At 36.5% G+C, this 14,108-nt stretch overlaps 1 long non-coding RNA gene across 2 annotated transcripts; it reads left to right on the top strand.

Moving 5' to 3' along the window:
* The first annotated feature begins 1,003 nt into the window (after positions 1 to 1,003).
* Positions 1,004 to 5,446, top strand: LOC133865323 (uncharacterized). 2 transcript variants are annotated; one of them, XR_009899694.1, is made up of 4 exons: positions 1,004 to 1,074; positions 1,254 to 2,405; positions 2,510 to 2,574; positions 5,251 to 5,446. It is a non-coding gene; the product is annotated as an uncharacterized LOC133865323 (long non-coding RNA). The 2 variants fall into 2 exon arrangements; XR_009899695.1 differs by having other exon boundaries at positions 5,312 to 5,416.
* The last annotated feature ends 8,662 nt before the right edge of the window (positions 5,447 to 14,108 follow it).

Genomic DNA, 14,108 nt, shown 5'->3' with positions numbered 1-14,108 from the left:
AGGTTAATAAGGAGTAAATTTACATTTATTTTATAGTCTAATAAGAAATAGATCTCTAATTTAGAATATTTTATTACTAGAGTCGTAATAGTCTTAGAAGTCAAGACCTAATTGATCACTTATGCAATCGGTAGTCTATTGTTTCTTTTTTTAAATGGGAACTATCAATACGAAAATGATGAATTGATTATTATTTTAGAATACACTTTACTATGTTTTGAAAGTCAAGTCTCCCTTGAAATAGCTATTGAAAATCACGGCTCTCTCAAAATTGCAGATTTATCATTTTCTATGTTTTGTTATTAGTAGATTCGCATCATAACAGCACAGTTTACTGTACTTTTTTTTTTTTTAATTAAAATCTCAGTTTTCAAACTCCAAATCTGGGTCTAGCAAAGGTGGGTGGGTTGCTTCCATGTACGTAGCATAAAGTTACCATTAAACTTTCAAGAAGAATAGGCAAGACTCCAATATATAGACGGAAAGGTGTGGTTAATTATTTTGAAAAAAATAAAATTACTGAAGATTCGAACCCGCAAGACATGTGTTTTAGAAAGTTTTCAGCTATTCATGCCTCTTCACGCGTACATGAATCGCCATCCTTAATAATGATAATGATTTTATTTTGTCGCTTTTAACTATATATGTACATGATGTGATGTTACTGTATTAAAAATAAAAAAAAATAAATAACATGGTAAGATATTCAACACGTGTCAAATCTAAACTTAATAAATGGACAATTAACATGGACCACGGTAAGTACGCAGCATTAAGGTAATATTAAAATTTCAAGAAGCATAGGCAATGTGCCGATGGGTCTTCTCAACTATCCAGCCAACTTCAGCGCCAAGCCCATGGGTCTTCTGATTGCCAAAACATCCAAAATGTCCAATTCCCAACACTCGTGGGCTGGGAATATGCGTACACAATCAGGTAAAAGCGTCAATAGCATGATATATATATATATATAGGGTTGAAAATTTCACAATTGTGCTGCAGCCGTTGAAGCTGTGGTTGAAGCAAAAAGATTTTCTCTTTCTTCTTCTCTCTAGCAAACTTGGAAGAAAAAAGGTTTGTCTTCAATTCCCATGGTTTTATTTAGTTCGGAATAACAGGATGTGTATTTCCCTCCCAATTTTACTGTTGGCCTGTTTCTGTTTATAGTGAGGTTTTAACCCTTTTTTTTTTTTTAATGGTTTTTTTTTTTTGTTGGTTTTAATGATAATTTGCTTACTAAATTATCGTGCCAGAACGTCTTTGTTGGTTTGGAGGAAGATTAATTCATTCAAGCTTATTATATATGGACAACGAAATTAACAGACTATCGGAATTGCCGGAACCAGTTGTAGAACACATCCTACCATTCATCCCCTTGAAAAAAATACTTCAACTCAGTACATTGTCCAAGAGATGGCAAAAGGTCTGGTTCCCCATTCCGCAATTTAATTCAAAATTCTATGAGTCAAATTTGTACGAGATTTTGGGCAACGAGAAAAAGCGAAAAATCAAGATAAAGAGTGAGGAGTTCAATTATTTTGTGGAGAGAACTTTAGTAAGCTGTTGTAGGCAAAAGTTACGTATAAACAAGTTTAATCTTAAAATTTGGGTCATGGATGAACCGGATTATGTTGTTGCAAACCGTTGGATTGGGTATGCAATCGAAAGCAATGTAAAAGAGTTGAATCTTGGCTTAAAATCCTAGAGAAGCCTAATGAGTATCAGGTGCCTGAGAGTATTCCAAGAGCAAAATCAATGATTGTAACTTGAAGTCGAAGTCATGCATCTTACAGTGATATTAATTTATCTTCTTTGAAAAAGTTGGTTTTGTCGGGAGTTGATATAGATGACCAGATTTTTCGAAGTCTAATTTATGGTTGTCTTGTTTTAAAAGAGATAGAAATTGGACGATGTTACGGGTTGAAAAATATGCATTTGTCAGCATGTCTTCCTAAACTCATGTCGATTTAGCTACTGTTCTGTTATGAAGAACTTGAGAGTTTTGAGATGGAAGCACCAAATCTAAAGAAGCTAGTTTTAGATTCACCCATTGTGACAGACAAATGGTTGAACTGCATCTTTTCTAAACATCCACTCATTGAGAGTTTAGAGCTTCATTATTTAATTATGTAAGTTGGAAAGGATTAAGATTTCAAGTGATCGCATGAAGAGTTTGACCATTCATCAATGCAGTCATTTGGTTGGAGTTAACATGCATTGTTACTCCTAACTTACATACACTCAATTATTTTGGTGATGTTATATCCCTTTCTTCCAACGCTTTTACTCTATCGGAAGTTAATCTCAACCTTTATAGCGATACTCCTTTGGATGTCGAAAAGATTGAATTCCTCGCAAAGTTAAGTCATCCGAAATTATTGACTTGGAGTACCTTATGTGACAAGGTATTCTACGTTCTTTTATTTGATTTTCTTATAGTTTACTTTGTACATCAATTATTATCATTTTTTATAAATATCTAACATTTGTTTTTATTTACTTTGTGAAGAGTTTGATTGCTCCAAAAGAATTAAGAGAAGCACTATCATTCCCTTTATATAATGGAGCTGTTTGGTAAGTAATTGTGAAATGAAATATTTATTTGAATAGTAGTAAGAAGTGATTGATGTGATATAAAATTTGTGAATGTTTTATGGAAAAGTGAAAAAATTTTGTTTTGTAGTGAGTTTTTTTTTTTTTTTTTTTTTTTTTTTTTTTTTAAAAAAAAAAAAAAAATTTGAATAGTAATAAAAAAAGGGTAAATGTTTAATAAATCATTGAGTCGAAGCGTCATTTGAATTCGATCCCTCACTTTTTGAAAGTAAGTATTCGGTGCTTAACTATTTCGCGAATTTGAAACAGGTCATTCCGTCATTTTTTCATCAATTTTTCTAACCACCGTTAGTGCCACGTCACCCTTTTTGCCATGTCATCCTAAAATATTATTATTTTATTTAATTATTAATTTAAAAACTTAAAATTTATTTTTTATTTTCTAAAAAAAGAAAAAAAAAAAGTAGGGGGTATGGGGCGGCAGCCACCCCCTTGGGGAGGGGCGAGCCACCCCCTAGGACTGGTGAGTTCTCCGGTGAGTGTTTTTCTGTTCTTTGTCGCTTAACCCACAGCCTATGCAAATCAAATCACAAATGATCAAGACAAAAGAGCCTTGAATAAATTGAAACAAACTCGTATTTACAGACGCCAATGCAATCACAAAACAAAATTAATGTTCAAGAATGAAAGAATCGTGGACTAGACTAGTAGCAGTTGTCTTCCTAAATATCACTCGTTGAAGGGATTCCAATCCCATCATCACTAGAACTGGCGGCCGTCTCTGGTCTAATTTCTTCCAGTTGCTAGAGAACCTGCTGAACTTCTGGCCGAGTCGACGGTGACGGATCAACACAATGCAAAGCCAATTTTAACGTGTTCAGCAACTCATCATCGATTATAGATACATCCCTCATCAACTCTAAATCAAATACTTCATTTGTCCACTCCTCCTTCACGATAGAGGCAACCCACTGAGGCAAATTGTGACCATTCATCGCCAATCCCTCATTGGCAATCCCTCGAACACCTCCTGTGCCTATTCCATCAACCCAAATTCAAACCAAGTATGAACCAAACGCACTTCCAACAAACACATCCAACTCCAACTTGGGTCGATTTGCATTCGTCGAGTTCTTGACCCACTGTCGCCGTTACGATTCTGGAGAGATTGAGAGGGATGACCACGCCGCCGACCCCCGCCAATCCAAAGCCTTATCGGCTTCTCTGCAAGCCTTCCAATCCGATGTCTCCAGTTGCTTAAACCGGTTGAGGTTAAATTCGAAACTCGGATCAGAATTACTGTCCCTAACATGGGTTCGACAGTATTTCAGCCTCATTCCGGTCATCAACAGAGCTTTTGCAAAGCTGGTTGTGGATATAGACTACCCCATTAGTAAATGGGAAGTTGCTTCTGTGGAAGAATATCTAAACTACAGCTTGATTTTGCTGGAGCTTTTCAACTCTATTAGCTCCTCTCTTGCATACCATGGACAAGCCAAGCTCTCTCTGGCTTATGCTTTGAGCCTTGTGGAGGATTCGCCTTCTTCAGTAATAGAGCGTTTGAAAGCAGTGGAGCCAAGAAGGGGGTGGCTGCCGCCCCATACCCCCTACTTTTCTTTTTTCTTTTTTTTTAGAAAATAAAAAATAAATTTTAAGTTTTTAAATTAATGATTACATAAAATTATAATATTTTAGGATGACATGGCAAAAGGGTGACGTGGCACTAACGGTGGTTAGAAAAATTGATGAAAAAATGACGGAAGGACCTGTTTCAAATTCGCGAAAAAGTTAAGCACCGAATACTTACTTTCAAAAAGTGAGAGATAGAATTCAAATAGCGCTCCGACTCAGAGATTTATTAGGCATTTACCCTAAAAAAAATTATTGATGTGGTGTAAAAAGTGTAAAAAAGTTAGAATGTTTTTGATTTGATTTTTTTGGGAGAGTGAAATGGGAATTGGAAATTTTACATTTGGTTGCCAAACAACTTCAATGTCAAGCAATTGAAGTTAAAGTTATTATGGCATTCACGTATGAGAGATGAGATCATCGAACTTGTGGATTCTTTGTTATGAATTTTCCCTCTTCTAGAGATTCTTGTTATAGAATGGGAGGAGACAGATGATAATATATCTTTGAAGGTATGTATTACATATGTTCATTTTTGAGAATGTAGAAACTTTCTTCTAATACTGTTATTTTTTAGGATGCTTTGGTTCTTAAGTGCTTCAAACAAAGTTACTAAAGTGAAAGGTCATTCTTATTTCTTGTAACCATGTCGTTCTCATCTCCTATTTTGTAGCAATTCATTGATGTGGTAGTTCATAACCAGTAAAATAATTAAACAAAAATATGGCTTATTAAGTTCTCTTAATTATTTCACCAATTATATAAATTGTAGCATCAGTTTGTAAATGATTTTATAGTAAAATTTGTAGTACTGTAAACATTTTCTATTATTTTGTGTCAGCTGTAATTTGATCTTTTGTGGTTCCTTCGTAGCATGAGACAGTAGATGCTAATGGTGGTATTACAATGCACTAATGAATTTTTTATAATTAGAGAAAAAAAATTATTCTTATTGCATCATGTTTTCTCATTTCTAAATTCAGTTTCAAGCACCTTTTATTTTTTTCTCATACCTTTTTTCTGGCATTTTTTATAGTGTTCATAACTGTGTGCATGCTCTTATTTCAGTTCTCATATGAAACTCCAGTTTACAAATTGAAAAATCTAAGTTGTTGCAAACTTCTTCCAGTTCTGTGTTGGCGGCATTGCTTAAAGACTATCAAGATTGAATACTCCGAAGGATTGACCGATGTCAAAGTTCTAAAGAAATATTTTCATAAGAACTTAGAAATATTAGAGAGCATCCTATAATTTCAAGGACGTAGAGGATTTGTAAATGAAAAGATTATGGACAAGTATCTTTCAAAGATTCATAATTCTTTAAAATTGTCTCACTGATTGTGACTTTTGAATCACCCTATAGAATCTCAACTCGATTTTGCTAATCTTTATTTCTACTTTAAATAAACAGTGTTGAAGGCATAATGTTTTGTACGATTATCCAGACATTCACCAACTTGTCATGCTTTATAAATTTGTCTTGTTTTTTGTTAACTATCAGTAACCAGCAATGCTATCTTCTTAATTTCAAGTTTTTTCGGAAGATTTTTAATTTTTAATTTTAGGGGACGGATTGTGTTGTGTCTACGACGATGGAGCTATTGAAGTAGTGTCTGGTTGAGTTGAATTAATGGATGTTCTTAGTCTAATTTTCTTCTGATCTGTCATATGGAGTTAAAAAGCAAGATTAATGTGCAATCCCCTATATGACTGCATGTGCATTAGCAGACAACTAATTAATTTGAGTTAAAATTAATAAGATGGGTGAACTTACGGTCACGGAGGGACCATTTCCATGGCCTTCCTCCCCGTTCGCATCCACCGGTGCTGAAGGAATCACTTCAATTTCTTCAGCTTCGCCCACCCTCCATCTCAAAGCATACTTTGATCTTAGTAAGATCTTTAGGTGCTGCAGGAATGCCATCGAGCTCAAATTCTCCCAACTGGTAATTGCCATGCAAGAAGTTCCCATCTCAAAGAATACTTTTACTTGTACCTGCGTCTATGTTGGTCACGATGTGTCAACAGTTTGTCTGTAAATTATGAGTTGGTTAATTAATTAGTTATGACAGTAAGTTAGCATATGATCGAGCTGTCTTGTTAGCGTGTTAATTAGATAAGTTTTACAGTTGAGATGTTTTCTAATCTTGTATATATGGACGACTCTGTCTCAGAGATATAATAACAGAGTGAAGCTCTATCCCGTTGGTTGGATTTACTCATCAACTTTTAAGACCCACTTGTTGCAAAGAGGTTTGATTTCAATGCATGCACTTGGGCATTTGGGATGAATTTCTTTGATTTGCGAGAGTGGAGACCACAAAATTTAACTGATGTCTACCATAAATACTTGCAATTGGTAAATGTTTTGTTTGTCCTCGCATTTGCGTGTGTACCTATAGGAGTGAAAGTTTATTTTTAAAAAGTGAATGATTGATTTCAAATCGCCTGTTGGCTTAGGGATTTATCATACATTTACCTAATAATTAATAGTGCAAATCTCCTCCACCTCTATTTTGTTTTTTTCTAAAATATTGGTTAAACACTTTTTTAGTACATATGATTTAAAAATTTTATTTTTGAGTTAAATATTATTTAGCTCTGTTAGGGGTATACAACTGAGGCGGTTATTAATAAAAAATAACCGGTAACCGATAATAACTGCTAACCGAAGAAACCGAAAAATTGAAAATAACCGCAACCAGATAACCGAGTACCCGGTTGCAGATATAGATTATAGGGTTTTAGGAAACCGGGTAACCAGTTTTTTTTTTTTAATATATATAAATTAAACTTTGGATTTAGCTTTGTCTCGTTGAGAATTCTTGGATCCACATTGGCATCAGAGATGACTGTTTCCATCCCCAGTCTACCAATAACCGAATTGAAAGTAAAAACTACACCAATGTTCACAACCGCAGGACTTTGGCAATACACATAACTGGCCGGTAAGGAATACTCCTATCAAAGTTATAATTGGCATAACCGCAAACTGTTTCATACTTGCCATCACACCAATTCTTCATAATAAAGACTCAAAACTTTTCTCAAACTAAGCTTGCACATGCTTCAAAATCTGGATACCCAGATGAGTTTAAGAGACAACAAGGGTTATGTACAAACATGGTGGCCTAGAAATGAAAGGGTGTCCCCCGAAACTAACGAGCACGTACTGACCACTACTTCATGCTCAAAGTGCAACCCATTTCTTGTCTAATAAACTCGTGGAAAAAACCAAAAACAGTAAAAGGAAAAGATTGGAAAATTGAGCCACTTAAAAAAAAAAAAAAAAAAAAAAAAAAAAAAAAAAAAAAAAAAAAAAAAAAACAAACAAACAAACAAACAAACTATGGAGTATGTGTGTGATAAGGAAAAATGAAGGAAAGAGTATAAAGGGATAGTACTGTTAAATTTAATAATTTATGGAAACATGTCCCACCATGTAAAAATGAGAATTTCATTTTGGGAAAGAGAGAGAGAGAGATAATCATTTATGATGAAACAAAATGGTATTCAAAAATAATTGCTAGTTTGCCTTTCATTACATGAATGAAAACCAGTTATCTGACTAATAACTAGATAACCGGCGGTTGGTAATAACCGTAACTAATAGACCGATTGCGATTGCGGTTGCTGTTATTTAAATGAGAATAACCGGGTTCCCCAGTTGCGGTTTTGAAAGAATAATCGCAACTGGTTGTACATCTCTAAGCCCCGAGAACTAACTGTCTTTTTTTATGAAAAACCAATAACTAACAAGTGTCATGATATAGCCATCCAATCTGCCAATCTGTTATGATTTAGCCCCCTCGGTCGGTCTTGACCATTATCTTGGATGGAAAATCAAATTTAAACAAAATGTTTTGAAAAAACTCTTATTTTGACAATTGAAAACCCAAAATTATCCTTTGTATTCATTAATTAATAGAAAAATACTATTTTTTTTAAAAAATAAATAAAGAAAAAAATCTATTTCTTTTTTTTTTTTTTTTAAAAAAAAAAATCCTAAGGATAAATGTAAAATCATTCTTTGTGGGTTTGAAGGTTGGAAGTGTGTCGGGATAAATGCAAAATCATTCTTGGCTGAGCCACTCCTTTTTTCTTTTTCTAATTTTTTTTTAATATTTTTTTTAAAAGTTTTATTAATTTTAATTTTTAATTAATTTTTAAAGTTTTTTATTTTTTATATTGTGCCACATGTCAACCCTCATTCGTTGACACGTAGCGGACCATTAAATATTGGATGAAAAAATAAACTGAGGTACCAAATTCGTCTTTTCTCAAAACCCAAGTACCATCTATGAAGAAAATGAAATTGAAGTACTAAAAATGTATTTAACCCTTAATTTTAATTTGTATTATAAATGGTACTACGCTTATGATTAAAAACGGAAATAGTACTTCCGTCCAAACTCTATTCATAAAAGTAACGAAAATCCACGTCAAACCAATTAAGGACTACCAATGGCCGTTTGCCTCATTAAACAAAAAAAAAAAAAAAAAAAAAAAAAAAAAAAAAACCCTCATTAAAAGTATTAAAAACAAAAGAAAAGTAAAAACTAAAAAAAATAAAAATAGAAGTGCCAAGGTGGTGGCTGAAAAATTGAGTGCAAATGGAAGTTTTTGGTTGAATTTTCATTGCTGAGTTTTGATACTCAGTTCTATATTTATAGAGAAATTTGTATAAGGATACATCAATGCTGAATTACAGGAAAAGTATAAGTCTAAAGTTGTACATTGGGAACTAACATGAGCTAACTAATTAGATTACAATTCCATGTTTCCTGCAGCCGCATATCTCCTGGAATTAGGGACTTTGAGCTGACAAATATCTCCCTTGAAGTAAGGATGGTGACAGCCTCAGTTCATTAGCTTTAGGATGATTGAAGTCATGCAGACTTTGTTCTGCAGAGGATGCTCTGGCTTGTTCTGCAGAGGATGAGCTGGAGCATGCTGAGGTGGAGAAGTCTGCTAAGGTGGAAGGGTCTCCTTTAACAGCCCCCCTCAAGCTCATGGGGAGAGAAGTGACCATGAGCTTGTCTCGAAGAAAGAGAAAACGGGAAGAGGTTAGGCCTTTGGTGAAAATATTTGCACATTGATCTTCGGTGGAGATGTAGCTAGCAGTCAAATCTTTGTGAAGAATTTTCTCCCGAATAAAATGGTAATCCACCTCAATATGTTTGGTCTGAGCATGATAGATGGGATTGGAGGCTAAAGCAAGAGCACCTAGATTGTCACAGTAAAGGCGAGGAGGTGCAGTGAGAGGCAGTTGGAGTTCCTTAAACAACATTCTGATCCAATACAATTCAGCAATTGCATATGCCATGGATCGGTACTCAGCTTCAGTACTCGAGCGAGAGACCACAGGTTGCTTCTTAGATTGCCAAGAAATCAAGCATTGACCAAGAAAAACACCAAAACCACTAGTGGAACGTCTGTCAAGTGGATCTCCAGCCTAGTCCGAGTCACAATAAGCATGAAGATTAAGGAGACCACGAGTAAATAAAAGGCTAGAATCAGGAGTTCCTTTGAGATACCGAAGGACCCTTTTGGCTATAGTAAAATGAGCTGTAGTGGGGCAATGAAGAAACTGACAAAGTTGATTTACTGAGTAAGATATATCCGGCCTAGTAAGAGTGCAGTATTGTAAGGCTCCAACAATGTGTCGGTAGAGAGAAGGATCACTTAAGGGATCACCATCAAGACGAGTGAGTTTCTTCCCTGAAGTGCGAGGTGCTGAGTATGGTTTTGCACCTAGCATATTGACACGAGTAAGCAAGGAAGTGATATACTTGGCCTGGTTAAGGTGAATGGCTTGAGAGTCACGATGAACATGAATTCCAAGGAAGTATGAGAAGGTGCCAAGGTCCTTCAATTTGAATTCATGCTGCAAGTCAAGAATTAGAGCATTAATTTTGGACAAATGAGTGCCTATAATAATGATATCATCCACATAGACAAGCACAAAGACATGAACAGGATGTTGATGAAGTATGAACAATGAAGTGTCAACTAAAGAGTCTCTGAACCCGAGAGCCAATAGAGCTTGTGTCAGTCTTTGAAACCAGGCTCTTGTGCCTGTTTTAGACCATAGAGTGCTTTGTTGAGCTTGCATACATGAGTAGGAAATCGTTGATCAATAAAGCCAGGGGGCTGTTCCATAAACACTTCTTCTTGGATGGAACCATGTAGAAAAGTATTGGACACATCCAGCTGCTTAAAAGGCCAATCAAACTGAAGAGCAAGAGTGAGTAACAATCGAATTGTTGCAGGTTTAATAACTGGACTGAAGGTTTCTGCATAATCAATGCCATTACGTTGCTTAAAACCTTTAGCTACTAATCTTGCTTTATACCTATCAATGGTACCATCAGGCTTTTGTTTGAGTTTGTAGACCCATTTGTTGCGGATTACATGCCTATCGAGTGGCCTTGGACAGAGAGACCAGGTTTGGTTTTCCAGAAGGGCAGCAAACTCACTTGCCATGGCAGCACACCAGTTGGGATTTGAAATAGCCTTGGAAAAAGGTAGCTGGTTCAGGAGGTGAAGTAGCAATCATGGCCTTCCAAGGATGTTTAGTAGTGTGTCTTGAGTGATAGAGATGGAAGTCTGAAAAATCTTTGGGTTTTGAGTGTCCTGTTTGAGACCGAGTGGTGATGTGAGGAGTAGGGGCATAAGATTCCTCAAGAGAGAGAGGTAGATGATTTGGTTCAGGCCTTGGTGACTCTTCTGCTGAATGTATGTGAACTGATTTAGGAATTGATGATTCGTCTAGTGCAGAACTGGTTGAGTCATTAGGGTAGAAGGCAAGGGAAATTGTTTCAGTTGGTGATAGTGAAGAGGAATTAAGGTTCGGTTGTGTATGAGTGGAAGTTGATGTGTTAGAGGGTGTTGACGGATGTGACAGGGTATCAACAAAAATAGAGTGAGAGTTCCTGTCAAGGGCAGCATTGATAGAGTAGAAATCAATGGGAAGCGGAGTACCTGGTGGATGAGGAGAGTCTTCTAAAGAGGCAGTGAGATAGGCCTTATCCTTTGCTGGAAAAGTGTGATCACCAAAAATAACATGCCTGGAAATATAGATTCGATTGGAAGTAGGATCAAGGCATCTGTAACCCTTTTGATTTGAACTATACCCAAGAAAAACACATTGTTTACTACGAAATTCATGCTTGTGTTTGGTGTAAGGTCTTAATAAGGGATAGCAAGTATAACCAAACACTCTTAGATGTGAAAAAGTTGGTTCCTTATTGAAAAGCTTGAGAAAGGGACTGGAGTGCTCAAGAGTGCTAGTGGACATTCTGTTGATAAGATAGACAGCAGTGTGACAAGCATCAACCCAGAACTTAGGAGGTAAATGAGACTGAGCTAGAAGACTCAAACTAGTTTCAATGATGTGTCTATGTTTCCTTTCAACAATTCCATTTTGCTGTGAAGTATGAGGGCATGTAGTTCTATGGAAAATACCATGGTCAGCCAGAAATTTGGTGAAGGCATTTGAGGTGTATTCACCTCCCCCATCTGTTTGCAATTGTTTAATTTTTTGTGAGAAGAGATTTTCAGTCAAACATTTGAATTTGACAAACTGTTCTAAAGCCTCAAACTTATGTTTTAAGGGAAGCAGCCATGTATATCGTGAAAATTCATCTACAAAGATAATATAAAACTTGAATCCGTTAGTAGACAAAACGGGAGAGGTCGAAATATCACTATGAATCAGCTCCAAAGGAGCTGATGTTATACGGCTAGAGTCACAAAAGGGAAGCTTCCTACTTTTAGCTAGCTGACATGGAGTACACAAAAGCTGACTAGACTTAGATTTCAGCACTGGAATTTGTTGATGATTAAGCATAAACTGAAGAACTTGATGATTGGGATGTCTTAGACGATTATGCCAAACATCTGCAATAGTTTTGATTCCAATCAAGACAACATATCTCCTAGCTTTATTTCTTGTAAGCTTCTTTAGCTGCATAGGATAGAGCCCATCTTTACTAGGGCCCTGCAGGAGGATCTCCCCGGTTTGGTTGTCCTTCACAAGAAAATAAGTATCCGTGAGTTTAAAATGACAGTTATTGTCTTTGCAAAATTTATTGATGGATAACAAATTTGCAGAGACTTGAGGACAATGCAAAATATTGTTTAGATGAACAATGGATTTAGAGTTAGAGGTTTGAAAAGAGGATGAGCATGTATTTTGAATTTGAAGACCACTACCATTTCCAATAGCTATAGTTTCAGTCCCTTGGTATGGTTGCTGCAATGTCAAGTTGTTTAAGTCAGCTGTTAGGTGATTGTTTGCTCCACTATCAGCTAACCACTCATCTTCCTCATGGAGAGCAGTGGACTGTGAAACCATAGCAGCCAACTCACTTGGAGGGTGTCTTCCTTGGAATGAGAAATCCATATGGTAGAAGCAATCAAGAGCCTGATGATTGTTCTTACCACAGATTTGACAAGCAACCCGATTAGTGTTAAAATTGCTTGAAGAGACAGCATTGTTACCTGGTGCTTGATTTCTTGGTGCTTGGTTTCCTGAAGGACGAAATGGCTTCTTGACATAGGTAGGCTTTGAGAAATGCTGTGGCCTACGCTGTGGTTGGTACCCAAACTTTGGTTTGGCAGGATGTTGGTTTGGCCTCTGTGAAAGCAAGGCATAGCTAGATGCTTCTGCAGTAACATCTTGATTTTGGTGCTCAAGTAGTTGTTCATAACTCAGCAGTTGAGAAAGAAAAGACTCTAAGTCCATTGAGTCATCTTTGTTGGCAAAAGAGAAGGAAGTCACAAAGGAGTTGTACTGTGGTTTTAAACCTCCCACAATATAAGAAATGAGATCATCATCTCCAACTGGCTTTCCAATGATGGCCAGTTGATCTGCCAGCATCTTGGCAGTGCGCACAAACTCAGCACAATTTTTGGTGCCTTGGCGCAACATTTGCAATTGGTGCCGCAGTTGATTGATGCGGGATCGAGATGGATTTACATACCGATTCGCTAAAGCATTCCACACTTGTTTGGCAGTAGTCATGCCATAGATGGTGGGAACAACCTTTTCAGTCAAGGTTGCAATGAACCAGCTAAGAATGAACTGGTCTTTTCTCTCCCCAATGACATACTCAGGATTGAGAGAGAGTTGCTCCTTGTCTGCAGAACTTCCTGCAGCAGAAGAAAGAAACTTTGGTGGGGATGGTTCTGAGCCATCAACAATGCCCATTAAACCATAGGTTTTCAGGATAGGTTGGAATTGGAATTCCCAAGCTAAGTAGTTGTGGTCATCAAGTTTTGTGGGAGCAAGGTGAGTGATGTTAGGCAAGGTGAAGGTGGAGGGATTGGAGTTGCTGGATTCTGCCATTTGGTGTGAACCGAGAGGCTCTGATACCATGAAAAATTGAGTGCAAATGGAAGTTTTTGGTTGAATTTTCATTGCTGAGTTTTGATACTCAGTTTTGTATTTATAGAGAAATTTGTATAAGGATACATCAATGCTGAATTACAGGAAAAGTATAAGTCTAAAGTTGTACATTGGGAACTAACATGAGCTAACTAATTAGATTACAATTCCATGTTTCCTGCAACCGCATATCTCCTGGAATTAGAGACTTTGAGCTGACAAATATCTTCCTTGAAGTAAGGATGGTGACAGCCTCAGTTCATTAGCTTTAGGATGATTGAAGTCATGCAGACTTTGTTCTGCAGAGGATGAGCTGAAGCATGCTGAGGTGGAAGGGTCTCCTTTAACAGTGGCTGGGGGAATAATAAAAAAAAAAAAAAATAGAAGTTGGACCATTCTGTCTATATTAGAATGAAGGGGTTATAATATGCCAAACTTCATTGAATCCAGTATTTATAAACTTGTGGGAAGTTCTCAACTATCCAGCCAACTTCAGCGCCCAAGCCCATGGCATGATATATATATAAAATGTAGG

This window comes from Alnus glutinosa, chromosome 4, assembly GCF_958979055.1.
Source record: "Alnus glutinosa chromosome 4, dhAlnGlut1.1, whole genome shotgun sequence".
Classification (NCBI taxonomy): Eukaryota; Viridiplantae; Streptophyta; class Magnoliopsida; order Fagales; family Betulaceae; genus Alnus; species Alnus glutinosa.
The sequence above is the reverse complement of the archived record's forward strand: the minus strand, read 5'-3'. Positions and strand labels throughout refer to the sequence as shown.